The sequence below is a fragment of the Podarcis filfolensis genome (assembly GCF_964270895.1).
Source record: "Podarcis filfolensis genome assembly, chromosome: 16".
In the NCBI taxonomy this organism is placed as follows: Eukaryota; Metazoa; Chordata; class Lepidosauria; order Squamata; family Lacertidae; genus Podarcis; species Podarcis filfolensis.
Window position 1 is genome coordinate 26753002 of NC_139620.1, and position 18912 is coordinate 26771913.

Genomic DNA, 18912 nt, shown 5'->3' on the forward strand with positions numbered 1-18912 from the left:
GACTCTCTTTTTATGCAAAGATCATCTTCTAGGCGCCTTCCATAAGGCTCTCTCTTCTGACTCCTGGAAGTGGTCCTGTTGGATCTGCCCAGATGAAGCCACATGTGAGCTGGGGATTGATCCCTTTCTGGGTTGGTGTGTGTTTATTGCACAAATTGCCATCATGGGTTGTTGTTGTTTAGTCGTGTCCGACTCTTCGTGACCCCATGGACCAGAGCACGCCAGGCGCTCCTGTCTTCCACTGCCTCCCGCAGTTTGGTCAAACTCATGCTGGTAGCTTCGAGAACACTGTCCAACCATCTCATCCTCTGTCGTCCCCTTCTCCTTGTGCCCTCAATCTTTCCCAGCATCAGGGTCTTTTCCAGGGAGTCTTCTCTTCTCATGAGGTGGCCAAAGTATTGAAGCCTCAGCTTCAGGATCTGTCCTTCCAGTGAGCACTCAGGGCTGATTTCCTTAAGAATGGATAGGTTTGATCTTCTTGCAGTCCATGGGACTCTCAAGAGTCTCCTCCAGCACCATAATTCAAAAGCATCAATTCTTCGGCGATCAGCCTTCTTTATGGTCCAGCTCTCACTTCCATACATCACTACTGGGAAAACCATAGCTTTAACTATACGGGCCTTTGTCGGCAAGGTGATGTCTCTGCTTTTTAAGATGCTGTCTAGGTTTGTCATTGGCCATCATGGGTATCTGATCCAAATCAGGACCCTGGCTTGGCGGGGTGAGGCAGACAAGGGCAGGACTCCATTAGCATCCAGATCAGGGTCCCCTTGCCTGCAATTTGCATTAGGGGGATAAAGCCCCGAATCATTCAGGATGCAAAGGGTTAAAGCCGGAGTGGCACCACAGCAGCAATCCTATATATAAAAAAACCCCACAAATTTTTCTTTGCTAATTTATACACACGGGTGCATATTTTGGCCAATTTTAAGGGACAGCAAACCAACTCTGTCTGTGGAGTGACTCCCCCTCCCCTTTCAATTTTTAAAAAGGTTTTATCTTAAATTTTGGGTCTGGTGTGAAAGATCCCTGGCCCACCTCCTAGGCAGTTCCCTGATTAAAGACCCCCACCCATGCTAGGGTCTCGATCTGGATCCCCAGCCCCAAAGTCCTGGCAATTTGTGTAAATAAACAAACCTTTTAGGCTTCAGGACATAGAGATACAGCTAACATACCATCTAGTCTTGCTCTAAGTTGGCAAGCAGTCACATCCCAGCACTCAGAACCTCTGCATTTTTGGATTTTATTTGTCTTTGGAAGTTGATGGGTCATTTGCTGCATCACAATATTATAAGATTAAAAAACAACAACTTAATTTAAGAGGGAGGTACTTACAAATTAACCCATGTCCCCCCAAAGGAGAGAAACAGAAGATAAAGGCCCCTGCCTGAAATTCAGGATGGAAGGGCAATGAAATCTATTGGGAGGAAGTTACCCCACAAGTGGATAATAATAATAATAATAATAATAATAATAATAATAATAATAATAATTTATTTATACCCCCCCTCCCTGGCCAGAGCCAGGCTCAGGGCGGCTAACGCCAGTAAAATTACAATAAAAACATAATGGGGGGGGACATTTTAAAATACAGGTTAAAAATACAATTTAAAATGCAGCCTCATTTTAATAATAGCCCATAGATCAAAACCATAAGGGGAGGGAAACATAAGGGTCAGACTGAGTCCAAACCAAAGGCCAGGCGGAACAGCTCTGTCTTGCAGACCCTGCGGAAAGATGTCAAGTCCTGCAGGGCCCTAGTCTCTTGTGACAGAGCATTCCACCAAGTCGGGGCCATTACTGAAAAGGCCCTGACCCTAGTTGAGACCAATCTAACCACCTTGCGACTTGGGACCTCCAAAATTTTGTCATTTGTAGACCTTAAGGTCCTCCGCAGGGCATACCAGGAGAGGCGGTCCCGTAGGTACGTGGGTCCTAGGCCACATAGGGCTTTAAAGGTCAAAATCGCAGAGATATGGCGCAAAGACTGTTGAAATGGAAACTTCTTTTTGATGTCGCTCCAGAACCTCCTTAGACAGCACTCCTTCTTGCCATGATGAAATCTGAAGTTGAGTTTCACTCAAGATTGATGAGAGCTCATTGTGTCCTGCTTTTTGAAGTAGTGGAAACCACAGCACATGCCAGGTACGAGGTGATCCCTGTGCTATTTTGCACTAATAGGTCTGTCCAAAACTGAGCTAATAAATATAAAGACCTTGCAATTAAGTATGGACCAATTCTTGATGCAATTAATGCGGGAGACCTTCTCATGCCTTGCCCACTGGCATCTGCCGCTGTTGTGGCCTCTCTGCCAAAGGACTGTTGCTGGCATCCGTCTGCCTCGAGAGACAATGGAGTGCACCTCCAGGGGTGAAGTCAGTACTGCATTAGCAGCACCGAAGTGTCTCCACAGGGGTGTAATCCTAGGCAATGCGTATGGAGGTCCTGGGCTGCCCAGAGGACAAGACCTCTCTCTCAGCCTCACTGATGTGGTCCAAAGGAAAGCAGAGCACTATACAGTGGTACCTCGGGTTACATACGCTTCAGGTTACAGACTCCACTAACCCAGAAATAGTGCTTCAGGTTAAGAACTTTGCTTCAGGATGAGAACAGAAATTGTGCTCTGGCAGCGCGAGGGCAGCAGGAGGCCCCATTAGCTAAAGTGGTGCTTCAGGTTAAGAACAGTTTCAGGTTAAGTACGGACCTCCGGAACGAATTAAGTACTTAACCTGAGGTACCACTGTATTTGGCACCAGCTCAGCTGCAGGAGTTGCTGGAAGGAGGTGTACAAGATGCCATCAAACCATCTTAGGGATTCCACTCCAGATTTGTGTCCTTGGCCTTTTCTTCTCCTGAAGATATCCCGTAAGGCACAGAGCTTTGGGACCAGAGTTTTCCTTTTCCTGCCAAGAGACTGATAGAGAGAAGAAATACAATGCAAAGCCCTTTCTTCCCACCCCACTAGGAGGGCATTCCTTCCACCCGCCGCTGGGTGAGCTGACTTTTAGCATGGCTTTGGAACCTCTCTGCCTTTACATAGCAAACAGGCAGCGACTCTGTTGTCCTTTTGGCACCTGCTGAAGACTTTCCTCTAAAACAAGGCTGCTAGGTGATTTTTATCCCAGATTTCTTGGATTTGAACACATATGCACACACAGAGAGAGATGGTTTGCTTTGAAATATGCAGCTTTTTGTATACAGTATGCTTTTATAGTATTCTGAAGTTGCTTTGAGATGCTTCCTAGGAAGCAATTAATTAAAAACAGCAAAAATAGGAGTAGTAATAGACAAGCAGCTGTATAAGAACATAAGAAGAGCCTGCTGGATCAGGCCAATGGCCCATCCAGTCCAGTATCCTGTTCTCATGGTGGCCAACCACATGCTCCAATGGCAAGCCAGCCAGTGGTGTAGCGTGGGTTGCCGGTGCCCAGGGCCATGCAGATGGAGGGAAACAGACAGAGCATGTATGCAAACGGTGTTTGCATCACCCAGAAGATCCGAGCTGCAGAGATAAGAAAAGAAGAGTTGTTCCATTGTTTGGAGAGGTCACTTCCTGGTTTGCATGGAGAAGCTGTTTTCAACGGAGCGCAGCGACAAAAGCGCACAGCTGTATCAAGGTGGCACCGGGTATTGAAATTTTGCACACTCTTTTTGGGCCCAGGGCAACAGCCCTTATGCCCCCCTCATGTTAGATTCAAGCACAATAGAAACTCTCCCCGTCTGAAGTTTCCAGCAACTGGTACTTACAAGCCTGGTTCAAACTGAGCCCTTTTCATCAGATCTTTTAAGCAGCTTAAACCCAACAGCAGAAAGTTGAAAGTCACCCTGCCCTCCTCACAGAACTCTTGCCTGCTTCTTGGCTGGGCACTGTGCTCCTTCCTTCCTTCTCTCCTCATCCCGCATCCAGACGTGGTTCTCTGCTGCCAACTCTTCCTGATTCTGCTGTTTCCCCGCTGGGATTTATTCATCAGCATTGCTAATGTCTTCCTCACGCACATGAACCTCAAAGATTCCCAGAAATTCTGCTGGCCTCGCTGCCTTCTTTATGCTGCTGCTGCTTCCCACCGACTCAGCCCCTCATCATCTCCTTCCTGCCTGCTTGCTTCATTCTGGAATACCATCCCACGTGGGTTTGGGGAGGGGGCTTCAAATGCTTAGGCCTGCCAGGCCTCCGTGTCTCTCTCCAAAAGGGGTGGAACACGATGTGGCCAGCTGGAATCCGCACAGATGCTGGAGCGTTTACAAACCCAGCTCAGCACACCCAGATCCTAGCAAAAACGAATACATGAATTTGCTACAGCTTCAATGCATCATAAACAGACCTGAGAAGCCACGCAGGGTCCCAGCCCTTAGTTTGTGCAACCAGGAGCTTAAAGTGCCTGTTATAAAAGGTCGCCTTCGCTCTGTGGCAAAGCACCTGGTCCTAAAATCAACCCCTAAAGGCAGCATTTCTGGAGAGGGTTGGGAATGTCCCCTGCCTGGAGATCTGCTGCTGCTGCCAGTCAGTGTGAACAGTGCTGAGCTAGAAGGCATCTTCCTATCTTCCCTACCCATAGGATGCAGAAGGAAGGAGAGGGAGGGATGGTTTCTATCTATTTTGCGGTTCTGCCAACAAAGCTTTTGGAGGTAGTCTGACTGGGTGGCAGCAGCTGCTGCTGCCGCTTCTATTGTGGTCTTCCTCCAGGCATATTCCAAACAACTCAGGAAACAAAACTGCCTGGATGTTCAGAGCAGGGATGCAGGGAGGGCCCTTGCATTCAGGTCTTGCTTGGTTGCTGGGGGCACAGATCTGATCCTGCTTCCGGGCTCTTCTAGTCCTTTTAAGGAGGGTATTGGAAGGAACCTTGGGATACAGTGGGGAAGGATTGGGGATTTTGATGGTGTGTGGCCAAGAGATTTAGGGTTGCCATACAGTGGTACCTCGGGTTATATACGCTTCAGGTTACAGACACTTCAGGTTACAGACTCTGCTAATCCAGAAATAGTACCTCGGGTTAAGAACTTTGCTTCAGGATGAGAACAGAAATCGTGCTGCGGCATGGCGCCCGCGGGAGGCCCCATTAGCTAAAGTGGTACCTCAGGTTAAGAACAGTTTCAGGTTAAGAACGGACCTCCGGAACGAATTAAGTTCTTAACCCGAGTTACCATTGTATTTCAAAGAGCAAAAAAGCTATGACGACTCTCATTTTAAATACCCCTACTATATGTAGGCCAGGCTTGCTCAACCTCAGCCCTCCAGATGTTTTTGGCCTACAACTCCCATGATCCCTAGCTAGCAGGACCAGTGGTCAGGGAATTGTAGTCTGGAGGGCCAAGGTTGAGGAAGCCTGATGTTGGCTATAGAAGCTGTGATATATTGTTGAGGGAGGCAGGAGAAGAGGAAAGCAAGTCTTCAACTACCAGTTATGTCTATGTCTCATCCAGAAAGTATAGCCAGAGACATTTTGGTAAATTTAAACAATCTACCAGGACAGAATTTTTTGCCCCTGAAAAGGATGACATGTCCTGGGAAAAGAGGGCACATGGCAACCATAGAAAGCATGCATGAGAACCTCTGACCTCTTGGTCTAATTCTGCCACTTCCCACTCTTCCTAGGTACCTCAACTTCCTGCAACCTGTCCTGTTCTACAGGGAGCTGTGCACGCAGCCAAGAAAATATCTCCCTTTCCACATGACCCGGAAGCTGTACGTTGGCTCCCTTGGCCAGTAAAGCAAGATGAGCACCACAACCCCAGAGTTGTCCGCGACTGGACCTAATGGTCAGGGATCCTTTTACCTTTACTGCTTGGTCAAGGACCTGAGAGAGACAGACAGACAGACAGAAAGAGAGAGGGAGGGAGGGAGGGAGAGAGAGGGAGAGATTGTCAATAATAATAATAATAATAATAATAATAATACTTTATTATTTATACCCCGCCCATCTGGCTGGGCTTCCCCAGCCACTCTTCCAAAAAAATGGCGGCTTCCCAAAAAATATTAAAATACTGTGATACATCAAACATTAAAAACTTCCCTAAACAGGGCTGTCTTCAGATGTCTTCTAAAAGTCTGGTAGTTGTTGTTCTCTTTGACATCTGGTGGGAGGGCATTCCAGAGGGAGGGTGCCACTACCGAGAAGGCCCTCTGCCTGGTTACCTGTAACTTGGCTTCTCGCAGTGAGGGAACCGCCAGAAGGCCCTCGGTGCTGGACCTCAGTGTCCGGGTAGAACGATGGGGGTGGAGATGCTCCTTCAGGTCTACTGGGTCGAGGCCGTTTAGGGCTTTAAAGGTCAGCACCAACACTTTGAATTGTGCTTGGAAACATACTGGGAGCCAATGTAGGTCTTTCAAGACCGGTGTTATATGGTCTCGGCGGCCGCTCCCAGTCACCAGTCTAGCTGCCGCGTTCACAAGCACCTCTGCAGGCCCCTGCATGGGTGAGTGTGTTTGGGTTTGGTAGGGGAAGATGGGCTGAAGTTGCCCACCAGGAAACTTGAAATTGCATCTGCCTGTTTCTTCCCCCTAGCTGCGTACAGGGCTGTGGGGAGTCTAGGGGAAAGGCTTTTTGGAAACGAGGAAACACTCTGTTCTCCCTTCTGTCCCTGGCTAAGTAATGAAAAGCTTTGAGGTGTGTGTGGGATTCTTTACATTTTTCTCTCCCATAAAACCCTTTACCACAATCCCTCTCTGCCACTGCTGCTTCTCAAATTAATCCCCTCCTCGCCCTTTCCACCCTTTCCGGCTGGGAGTTAAAACTGTGTTCTTTGGTGGTTTTTAAAAAACCAATCCAATCCTTCAAACTGCTTGCATACATGTCATTGGTTTTATTGCATTGTGCAATCGCTCCAACATTCTTCGAAGGAAAAGATTCACTCATTTAACAAACATTAATTGAGGCTCTTCAGAGCAACCCTCATTTTTAAAAACGGCAATTCTTAAAAATGCAGAAAACAGTTTGAGCACCATGGAGGCAGTTCTTCTCCAACCTGGTGCCCTCCAGATGTGCTAGGCTACAACTCCCATCAGCCCTGGCCAGCATGGGCATTGTAGTCCAAAAATTCAGCTCTTGCAGGGGTGGGTAGAGGTAGGGAGATCTACCTGCAGGAAGGCTCACTGGATGCAAGGACCTGCCCCCCCCCCAACCAAACATGTAGTTCTAGTGATCTGGTGGTAGCAGCTGCATCTGATAACTCTTTTTCCAGGAATACTTCAGTGAAGTATCTCTTGGTTTACTGAATCTTCTTGCATCCTGAAACTTGCTGATGTCTAAATATGCCCCCCCCCCCGAGCTTGTTTTTCCTCCTCGATGCTCAGCCCCAGGCCGCTGAGATTGAGTAGGATTTCTGGTAGGGGGTGTTGCTTCCCCCACCCGCGACTGTCAAGGCTGTCTTGCCTCTCAGCAAACAGTGTCAGAGAGTCCAAGAATTTCCAGGATGTTTGCCAAGCCTGAAGATCATCATCTTAATGTGTTGTATGTTCTGTTTCCTCTCCCCCCCACCCCCGTGTTCCCCCTGCCTTGAACATTGTTGTAAGTCAGCTGGCCAGATCTCTCGCTTTTCCCTTTAATTAAGGGAGAGTGGAGAAGCTGGGCTGCTCTGAAACAAAGTGCCTCTGTGGTGGTGCCCCTGGAGCCAGAGACCTTTCACGGCCCTTTCACAGAGCCGGGAAGAAACAGAGGCCGTGGTGGAAGAAAGCCAGCCATCCCCAATGGGGTGCCCTCCAGGTGTCACCGGGGGAAGACTGCAAGGGGGCAGGGGCAGAGCTCCGTGTCAGAGCAGAAATGTCCTGGGTCCAGCCCCCCAGCACCTCCATGGAGGACTTTGGGAAAGACCCAGGAGAGCCACAGCTGCCAATCAGGGCACATGATCCTGAGCTAAGGAGACCAATGGCACAACTCAGTCACAGGGGGTTGGACTAGATGACCCTCATGGTCCCTTCCAACTCTATAATCCTCTTTTTCCAATTATATGAAGTTTCAACATTTTTAACATTTACAATCAAATCACAATTTCGTCTTTTCTCTTACTTTTATCGACTTCCCACCCCGTTTTCCATGGAGTTGTTGTCTATCCCCTTCTGCTGCAATCTCTCTTCTATCATTTAAATCATAAGCACAGTATTATAAACTAATTAATTCTGTTGCTCATAGCTCAAATCCTGCTTGCATGTCCAACATGCTATAATACTTCTTTATATAGTCCAGTAAAGGCATCCATTCTTCCATCATTAGATTCTGTTAATTTTGGTGTTAATCTTGCCAGTTCTGCATAGTCCATTATCTTACTTATGATCCATTCTTTTGTGGTTGGAACGTCTTCTTCCTTCCATTTCTGCGCATATAGAATCCTAGCTGCTGTTGCTACATGCATACATGCACACACAAAGTTGCATGTTACATGTAACTTTAACATTTTGAGGGGGGGGATTTTTGCCCTTAAAATTCCTCCAACTCTATGAGTCCATGAAATGCCTGTGATCCTGTTGAATAGTGGAAAAGATGGGCGGAGGACACAGCTCTGCAACTTAATTTTAATACATAACAGATCCATTACCTTAAAGCAGGGGTCAGCAAACTTTTTCAGCAGGGGGCAAGTCCACTGTCCCTCAGACCTTGTGGGGGGCTGGACTATATTTGGGCAGGGGGATGAACAAATTCCTAGGCCCCACAAATAACCCAGAGATGCATTTTAAATAAAAGCACACATTCTACTCATGTAAAAACACCAGGCAGACCCCACAAATAACCCAGAGATGCATTTTAAATAAAAAGGACACATTCTACTCATGCAAAAACATGCTGATTCTTGGACCATCTGCAGGCCGGATTTAGAAGGTGAATGGGCCGGATCCGGCCCCCCGGCCTTAGTTTGCCTACCCATGCCAAAGTGTGTATATATGTATGTGTGTGAGAGAGGGCAGAGCTCCCTCACTCGCCTCAGCCCTCATCCTGAAGAGGGGGGGTCTGCAGATTAAAATCCCCCCCCCCGGATGTTAAGAGGGCTGCAGCGAGATGGTGTTGACTTTGGACTCCAGAAGACTCCCAGTTGGCCTAAATCAACAATGCTTTTCATAACAGTGTTTATATTCACATCCCAAGGAACGTTATTTCAGAGGTCCAGTTCTTCCCTTCACTTAACTAAGTTTAAGAAATGGCACGGTTCACGTGAGGATAACAATGAAGAAGCTCAGCTCTGCGGAGCTGAACTAATGTTTTCGATCAACTTTTTTTTTAAAAAAAAGGTTTCTTGTATTCATTTGTTGGCTGCATGTTCGCAGACGATCTCTCCCTAGCTATAGCTCCATTACTAGCCATGTGTAAGGTGCAAAAACCATGTGGGTTACATTCACCTAGGTGCAAGCAGAGTCAAAGTCAGCTTTCCTGCAGCAAGACCATCAAGAGCCCAGCCAGGTGAACAGCAGGACACCAAAAGGAGCAAGAGCCCACCCACACCCATGTCTGTATTCCTGGGATCAGACTGGGTTTAATTCTTTGCAGGATGGGGGGCTGTGCTCACCCCAACTTCTCCCTGTTGCTTTCACACCAGCCCCTTTCTCCAGAATTGTTCATTGTTATTATATTGCCATGAATTGCTGGGGCAGGGGGACCACACCCTAGAAATCAATAAATTATTTTGATTATTGGCTGATCTGAAGGGAGAGGAATTCCTGGACTAGCCTGTGCAGAAGGACCTAGCCAAGGCAGTGCCGTTAAACAAAACAATACAGCGCCATTGAGAGGCACTGGCAGTGCAAGAGAACTATCCTCCCCCCAAAAAAAACCCTTGCCCTGAGGTGCGAACAAAGACTGGAGATTTGGAAGGTGTGGGGTGACAGGAAAAGAGTTTTTAGCAGGGTGTTCTGGAAAGAAGAAGGAAGAAGAAAGACTGGGCTCCATCTTGGGTAGGTTGGCTGAAGGTTGGCTGCACTGCTGTAGAGGACAAGCCCCTCTTGAAAGGACCATGCTGTAAGATAGATCTGGACTCCCTCCATGCAGACTGAAGGTATAATAAGGTGAATAAACTCTATTGCTTAAAACTAGCAACAGTCTCCGCCGTGTCTCAGTTTTCCAAAGGACCACAGACTGTGGGAGAGTGCCAGGAACCCCATGGGCTCTTGCCACTGCTCAGCAGAGAGAGGGGCGGGCACACAACTTTTGTAACACTATTAACATAAAGAACTTAAGAAGAGCCTGCTGGATCAGGCCAAAGGGGGCCTACCTAGTCCAGCCTCCTGTTCTCACAGTGGCCAAGCAGATGCCTCAATGGGAAACCAGCAAGCAGGACCTGAGTTCAAGAGCAGGCTCTTTACTGCCTCCAAATGTGGAGACAGAGTGCAGCTGTCATGGATAGCAGCCATCAACAGCCTCCATGCATTTGTCTAATCCTCTTTCCAAGCCACCCAGGTTGGGGACTATCACTGCTTCCTGCTGGAGTGAGTGCTGTTGTTTAACTCAGTGCTGCATAAAGAAGTCCTTCCTTTAGTCTGCCCTGAATTTTCCAATGTCCACCTTACTTGGATGTACACGGTGTTACTCTGCCACTAGAACCGTAGAATTGTAGCGCTGGTAGGGACCCCAAGGTACATCTGGTCCAACCCCCGCAATGCAGCAATACACAGTTGTCCCATATGGGGATCAAGCCTGCAACCTTGGCATTATCAGCACCATGCTCTAACCAACTGTGCTATCCAGTCAGCTAATGCTGAACTGGTCCCAAGGTGGGCTCAAGGAGAACTTCTGCTAACCCCTGCAGGATGGAGTGTGCCAGCATGTGCCTCACACCAGAGCTGGAACCAGCCCATTGTGGAGAACAATCAATTAAAGCCACCAGGCTCCTAAAAGGCTGCTTAGTGGCCGAAGAGGAAGTTTCGCAACACTTCTGGGAAATGAGCAGGATGGCCTCTAGGCAATCTTTCTAATAGGGAAAAGATCCTCGGAAGTGTCTGTGAAACATCACCATCACTACAAGTGCCAAGATTGCCCCTGATGTTTTAATGGGAGCACTGAGATATCTGCAAGCCAACAAATTCCTTCTTTCATCCCAAGGGAGATTCACACAGATCTCGGGCGACCCCTGTCTTCCCCGTCCATCTCCTTCAACAGACACATACCCTGAATTTGGGTATGGATGTGTGCTTTATATGGTCAGGATCCGGACCCCCAGCTGGTGGGAACTGGTGCAAGACCATTGAGAAGAAGACTTAGGCTGGGCACACGTTCTTGTTCACTCTGGTTCCCACTGCTAGTTTAGAAAGCACAACCCAGAGCGGTGCTGTTGTGTCTTATGAAATACTACATTTTGGTGTGCTTTCCCCCCAATGTAATTTTGATCTGAATTGAGAGTGACCTAGCTTTATTGTAAGCCAGTAATTTGAACAGAAGGAAGCCCAACTATGTGGAAAGATGCTACGCTGACAAGGGGTGGGGGCGGTTCTCCTATTGGGGGGCGGGGAGGAAGAGTGAGATTCTGCTGAGGAGAAACAAAATAGTTTCCAAATTTGACTCTAGGTCCAAATCAAAGTGTTCACATTAATGCTGAAAGCTCTAAGCAACCTGGGCCCCAAATATATGGTACTGTCTCCATTCCTGTTGATCTTCTCTGGTACTGAAAGGACCCTGCTGACAGTTCTGCTGCCCTCAGAACAGTGGAGGTTGGGGGCCTGGGAGAAGCAGCTCCTAAACTGTGGGGCAGAGGTTCACCTTTTCAACCTGGGCTTTTGACAGCTCAAGTATTTCTGTTTTAACGCACCCACCCTTCTCCTGTGAAATGTAAGCTCTTCTGGCTTGAACGGTTTTGCTCCTTTATACAAATGTTCCCGCTTTCTCTGTTTTCACAGGCGCATACAACGTTGTTGTAACCTGCCCACGTCCTGGTGGCAAGCAGGTGGGGCAGTAAGAAATCTTATACATCAAAGAAAAGCAGCGGAGCGCATGGTCGGGGATAGGAAATAACCGGTTTCTTTGCAACAAGTCTGAGCTGGACCCCTTTGAGCTCTCAGTTCAGAAGGCAAGAAAAGTGGAGACCAGCTAAGGACATTTGGGGCAACCTGAGGTCCCATCTCCTTCCTTGGCACCATCACTTGACCAGGTGGACCACTTCTCAAGAAAGGGTTACTGGGTGGAAGCAGAGTACAGTCTCCCCATTCCAAGCCAAATCCTGCCTCTTCCTGAGCTCAGTTCAGCACTGCAGAGAAGATGTTTTGAAATGGGACAAGGTGATGGGAAGAGGGGGGCTTTGAAGTGTAGGTGGGTTCCCACGAGGCAAGGCACAGTGATAACAGCAAGAACCTTTCTTGTTGTTGTTTAGTCATTTAGTCGTGTCCGACTCTTTGTGACCCCATGGACCAGAGCACGCCAGGCACTCCTGTCTTCCACTGCCTCCCGCAGTTTGGTCAGACTCATGCTGGTAGCTTCGAGAACACTGTCCAACCATCTCGTCCTCTGTCGTCCCCTTCTCCTTGTGCCCTCCATCTTTCCCAACATCAGGGTCTTTTCCAGGGAGTCTTCTCTTCTCATGAGATGGCCAAAGTATTGGAGCCTCAGCTTCAGGATCTGTCCTTCCAGTGAGCACTCGAGGCTGATTTCCTTAAGAATGGATAGGTTTGATCTTCTTGTAGTCCATGGGACTCTTAAGAGTCTCCTCCAGCACCATAATTCAAAAGCATCAGTTCTTTGGCAATCAGCCTTCTTTATGTTCCAGCTCTCACTTCCATACATCACTACTGGGAAAACCATAGCTTTAACTATACGGACCTTTGTTGGCAAGGTGATGTCTCTGCAAGAACCTTTACTGAACTACATAACTGGGAAACAGAGGCAAAGCAACTGCTTATATACATTTCTGAAAGCCTGGGCCTCTCCCACTCCCAACATGATTGGCTGTCTAAACTTCCAAACTGCGACTCACGACTCACGAGTTCAAGGGCCAATGGCAGAGGCCCAAATCCTGAAATGTTCTGTGATTGGACAACATGTATCGAATCAGAACACAGGAGCTCAGACTCAAGCTCAGGCAAACACAGACCACTGAATATATAACAGGCTTCATCTCCCATTGACTTGCCTTCCTCTGTGCCTTAGTATGACTTGATTCCCAGCGCTACTGTTGTGTTCAGGCCCTACTTCCTGGGCTTGCAGTTGAGCCATCTGGTTGGCCACTGTAAGGACAGGATGCTGGACTAGATTGGACTTAAATCTTCTTCCTTGTGGCTTCAAAGGGCCAGGCTACAGTGAACCACGAAGCTGAGGGTGCTTCTCTTTGTTGGAGGAAAGGAGCAAGGGAGCCTCTTGCAGGAACAGCTGTGGTCGGAGACCTCCACTGCACTTTGGACAGGCCGGTGCTGTTTTGTCGCCTGCAGAGATCTTTTAGTGCAACTGTGGAATGCCAGAGGCTTAGCAATGCTATCATCAGGGACCTCCCTAAAATGGGGTGAGGGGGACTATTTGGTGGCAGTTCCGGACAGGACGGGGGTGGTGGCGCTAGTAGTGTGAGAAAGCAACCCCAGCAGGGGCCCAGAGCAGCCTCCCCCAAAATCTCACACATTTCCAAAGTAAAACCACTGGGAGAAGTGGAGCAAGGCTTGCAACATCCATCTGTTCCTTGGGAACGCAAACCTCAGCATTCCAAGTTTGCAAAAAGGGAGAAGATTCAAAGAGGGGGTTTTGCAAGAAAATCGAAACCAAAGGTACATCTCTTTGTCTCTCTCTCCCCTCTGAATGGGGGTGGGGGGTGAGGGTGGGAATTTCCAAAGAGCAGAGGAAGTTAGAAGGCTAGAACACACACACACACACACACACACACACTCCTTGGGGAGATGCCAAGGACTCCTGCAATTCTTGAGACGGTTAGACTGTTTTGTGTTTTTCAGCCAGGGCTCATTAGAAGCTCAACAAGGCCAGAAAACGTTCATTAGGGGGATTATTTTGCTGGGAATCATGAGATTCCAGAACAGAAAATTATGGCTATGAACAATCCCCACAAGCTACACGGGGCCACTGCCAATGTAATGATGTCCACATGTACATTTCAGATCTGCACAGGGCCAAAGGAATGAGGCAAGATCATCAACCCACCAGTAGGGGGCAGGGCAGTCACTCAATGTCAGAACACCTGCCTTGTGTGTAGAAGGCTCCAGGTTCGATCCCCAATGGTAGCATCTCCAGGTCTGGCTGAAAGAGGCCCCCGTCTGAAACCCTGGAGAGCCACTGCCAGGCAGTGTACACCAGACTTTCTCAAGCTTGAGTCCCAGACGTTTGCTGGACTAATAATAATAATAATAATAATAATAATTTTTATTTATACCTCGCCCTCCCCAGCCAAGGCTGGGCTCAGAGCGGCTTACAAGCAATAATAAAAACAAGTTAAATGATTACAACTTAAAAGCAAAATTAAAAAATACAACATTAAAATACTGAAACATTAAAATATTAAAATGTAGCCTCATCGCAGAAGGAGAAGGAAAAGAAAAAAGAAAGAGAGGGAGGGAATCAAATTGGCTCCAAGCCAAAGGCCAGGCAGAACAACTTTGTCTTACAGGCCCTGCGGAAAGAAATCAGATCCTGCAGGGCCCTGGTCTCGTGAGGCAGAGCGTTCCACCAGACCGGAGCCAGAGTTGAAAAGGCCCTGGCTCTGGTTGAAGCCAATCTAACTTCCTTAGGGCCCGGGACCACAAGGGCGTTGCTATTTATGGACCTTGAGGCTCTCCGTGGGGCATACCGGAAGAGGCGGTCCCGTAGGTATGAGGGTCCTAGGCTGTGAAGGGCTTTAAAGGTCAAAAGCAGCACCTTAAATCTGATCCTGTACTCCACCGGGAGCCAGTGCAGCTTGAAAAGCACTGGGTGAATATGCTCCCATGGCAGGGACCCCGTGAGGAGTCTCGCTGCAGCATTCTGCACCCGCTGGAGTTTCTGGGACAGCTTCAAGGGCAGCCCCGCGTAGAGCGAATTACAGTAGTCAAGCCTGGAGATGACCATCGCATGGATCACTGTGGCCAGGTCGGGGCGGGAAAGGTAATTCCCATCATCCCTAGCTAGTGGGACCAGTGGTTAGGGATGATGGGAGTTGTAGTCCAACAACACCTGGAGGCCCAAGGTTGGAAAAAGTGTAGACAATACATTTAAATCACATGGCTTAGTCTCCCAAAGAATCCTGGGTACTGGGGTCTGTTAAGGGTGCTGGGAATTGTAGCTCTGTGTGAGGTAAACTACAGTTCCCATAATTTGGGGGTGGGTGGGATCTGAGCCACGTGCTTTAAATGTATGGTATCGATGTGGCCCTGATAATTGACTGCTGACCTTCCTATCTGGGAAGTCTGATGGTTTGAGGCAGTTTCTGCCTGGGGCTGCATTGGGTGCTCAGGAGAAAAACAAATGAAAAGGAAAACAGGATGTATATAAAACTTTAATGAAATTAAGATCCTGTTCATCATCAGCCAAAAATGCTTCTAAAGAAGCACTGGGAAAATAATTTTAAAACAGAAGTGGGGGGGGAAATATCCCAAATAGAAAACGATAAAGCAGATAAAATTCCAGAGTTAAGCAACATCAGAATGGATAAATCTCCAAGGCTTGTGCAGATGAAAATGTCTCCATCCAGGAGTCTTAGTAGACGACAAGCTTAACATGAGCTTAACTTGAGTCAACAATGTGATGCGCTCTATTCTGCTTTGGCCAGACCACACCTGGAATAATGTGTCTGGTTCAATCTGGGCAGCACAATTTAAGAAGGATATTAACAAGCTGGAAGGTGTGCAGAGGAGGGCAACCAAGATGACCAAGGGTCTGGAAGCCAAGCCTTATGAGGCAAGTTTGAGGGAGGTGGGTATGTTTAGGCTGGCAAAGAGACTGAAAGGAGATATGATAGCCATCTTCAAAAATCTCAAGGGCTGTCACATGGAAGATGGAGTAAGCTTGTTTTCTCTTGCCCCAGAGGGGAAGACCCGAACCAATGGATCCAAATGACTAGAAAGGAGATGCTGACTGAACGTTAGGAATAACTTTTTGACAGTAAGCTGTTTGACAGGGGAATGGACTCCTTCATTGGAAGTTTTGAAGCAGAGGTTGGATGGCCATCTGTCATGGATGCTTTAGTTGATATTCCAACAGATTTATAGTCCTCAAAAAACCAGCAGCAAGAGTACTTTTAGCAAAGTATTGGAAGACACAAGAACTACCCACACTGGAAGAATGGCAGACCAAGGTGATCAACTACATGGGACTGGCGGAGATGACTGGCAGAATCCGTGACCAAGGGAAAGAGACGGTGGAAGAAGACTGGAAGAAATTTAAAGTTTATCTTAAGAATTGTTGTAAAATTAATGAATGTTAAAATGTCTTGGGTAATGCAAAATAGAATTGCAGTGATAAACAATTGGATATGAGAAAAAAGATTTAAAGAAAGTGCTATAAGAAATTGAAATTAGGGGTTGCTGGAATGATTTAAAACAGGGATGCAGAAAGGGGAGGTATGGGGAAGTCGCTGAAAGAAGGTTTTAGGAAAGAAAGGACAAGAAATTATACGTGTTTATATGTTTGTCTGTTTATGTATTGTGTTGTATTGTCTTTAATATGTGTTGAAAAACCAGTAAAAAATTTATAAAATATATATATATATATATATATAGTCTCAAAAAACCGAGGTATGGAACCAAATATCATGATATGTGTTAATACACTTTAGAATTTATATACTTTATTATATTTATGATCTATGGTATTGAAGAACCTGATTTATTTTGACATATTATTTGATATTACCAGCTGAAGAAGGCGTTTACTCCGAAACAGGGCCCTGTCCTGGTCACCACTACTGAGTCGTACATCTGATTCACACTCCGGATACTCCTTTTCGGCCCTATTTGATTCTTTATTCCTTATTCTGATTCTATATAATATGGACTCCTTTTGCCTGCCATTGAGACTTGTACAAAATAATTGTTGTGTACTGGTATTTCATGTACCTCTATACTATATCACTGCATATTTGAAACTACATTATTCCTGTACTTAAACGTTTTACCTTAAAACTATCGTACTTACACGTTGTGTTTAAATTTACTTAAAACTATCGTACTTACGTACACGTTGTGTTTAAATTTACTATCAGCTTCAAATTGTTATTCTTAGCAGAATATACACGTTTTTCTTTTCAACTCTTGAGTAGGAATTATTCCTTATATTGAAACTTGTGGCCTGAGCTCTTGGTATATCCTTTTTAGTTGATATTCCAGCATTGCAGGGGGTTGGACTAGATGACCCTTGGGGTCCCTTCCGACTCTACGATTCTATCTGGTGTTGAACAGAATAAGTCACACTCAGCACCAGACAAGACCTTCCCTCCGCCCTCAACCTCTGCTCCAGAGTTGAGGGACTGTGACCCCAAAGACTCCCTGTCTGATCACTGCTTCTGGTGAGAATCACAAAGTCGAAGGGCACCTCAAAGGTCATTAATAGTAATAATAATAAACTTTATTTATACCCCGCCCTCCCCGGCCAGAGCCAGGCTCAGGGCGGCTAACACCAGTAAAATTACAGTAAAAACAATTTAAAATAAAGTCATACCTCATGTTACGTTTGCTTCATGTTACGTTCTTTCAGGTTATGTCCCGCAGCGACCCGGGAGTACCAGAAAGGGTTACTTCCGGGTTTCACCGCTTGCTCATGCGCAGAAGCGCTAAATCACACTTCGCGCATGCGCACAAGCAACAAATCGCGCCACGCACCTGTGCATCTTCAGGTTGCGCTCTTTTCATGTTGTGAACAGGCCTCCAGAACGGATCCCATTTGCAACCAGAGGTACCACTGTACAGGTTAAAATGCAATTTAAAATGCAGCCTTATTTTAAAAGTAGCCCATAGAACAAAACCTTAAGGGGAGGGAAACATAAGGGTCAGACTGAGTCCAAACCAAAGGCCAGGCGGAACAGCTCTGTCTTGCAGGCCCTGTGGGAAGATGTCAAGTCCCGCAGGGCCCTAGTCTCTTGTGACAGAGCATTCCACCAAGCCAGGGCCAGTACTGAAAAGGCCCTGGCCCTAGTTGAGACCAATCTAACCACCTTGCGACTTGGGACCTCCAAAATGTTGTCATTTGTGGACCTTAAGGTCCTCTGCAGGGCATACCAGGAGAGGCGGTCCTGTAAGTACATGGGTCCTAGGCTGCTTGTTTGAGATTAACCCCTTCCTGGTGATGCAGGACCCCCACTGCTACAGCATCTCTGAGAGGTGGGCTGCCCCTCTCAGGAAGGAGAGGAACCTCTGAGGATGATCTGAGTGCTTGGATGTGTCAATCTGGGAGAAGGTAGTCTGCAAGGTCCCTGGGTTTCAGGCTAAAGCCAGCATTAAAGGACTGGGAGCTGAAGGGAGCAGCTGTTTTAAAACTGGCAAGGCAGACTCTGTCCCCTCCAGTCCCAGCCAGCCCCAGCCACCAATGCCTACTGCATTTTAGAAGACCTCTTGTGCTTTGTACTGTCTTCAAAGGCAGTCCCAGGCATGACAATTGTAGAATAATAATACGTAATAATAATAATAATAATAATAATAATAATAATAATAATTTATTTATACCCTGGCCATCTGGCTGGGTTTCCCCAGCCACTCTGGGTGGCTTCCAACAAAGTAGTAAAATACAGTGGTCTGTTAAACATTAAAACCTTCCCTAAAGAGGGCTGCCTTCAGATGTCTTCTAAAAGTTTGGTAGTTGTTTTTCTCTTTGACATCTGGTGGGAGGGTGTTCCACAGGGCGGGTGCCACCACCGAGAAGGCCCTCTGCCTGGTTCCCTGTAACTTGGCTTCTCGCAGTGAGGGAACCGCCAGAAGGCCCTCGGCACTGGACCTCAGTGTCCGGGCAGAATGATGGAAGTGGAGACACTCCTTCAGGTATAGTGGACCGAGGCCGTTTAGAAGTGCAGACAAGATGGCACCAAATGATGGCCAGGTTC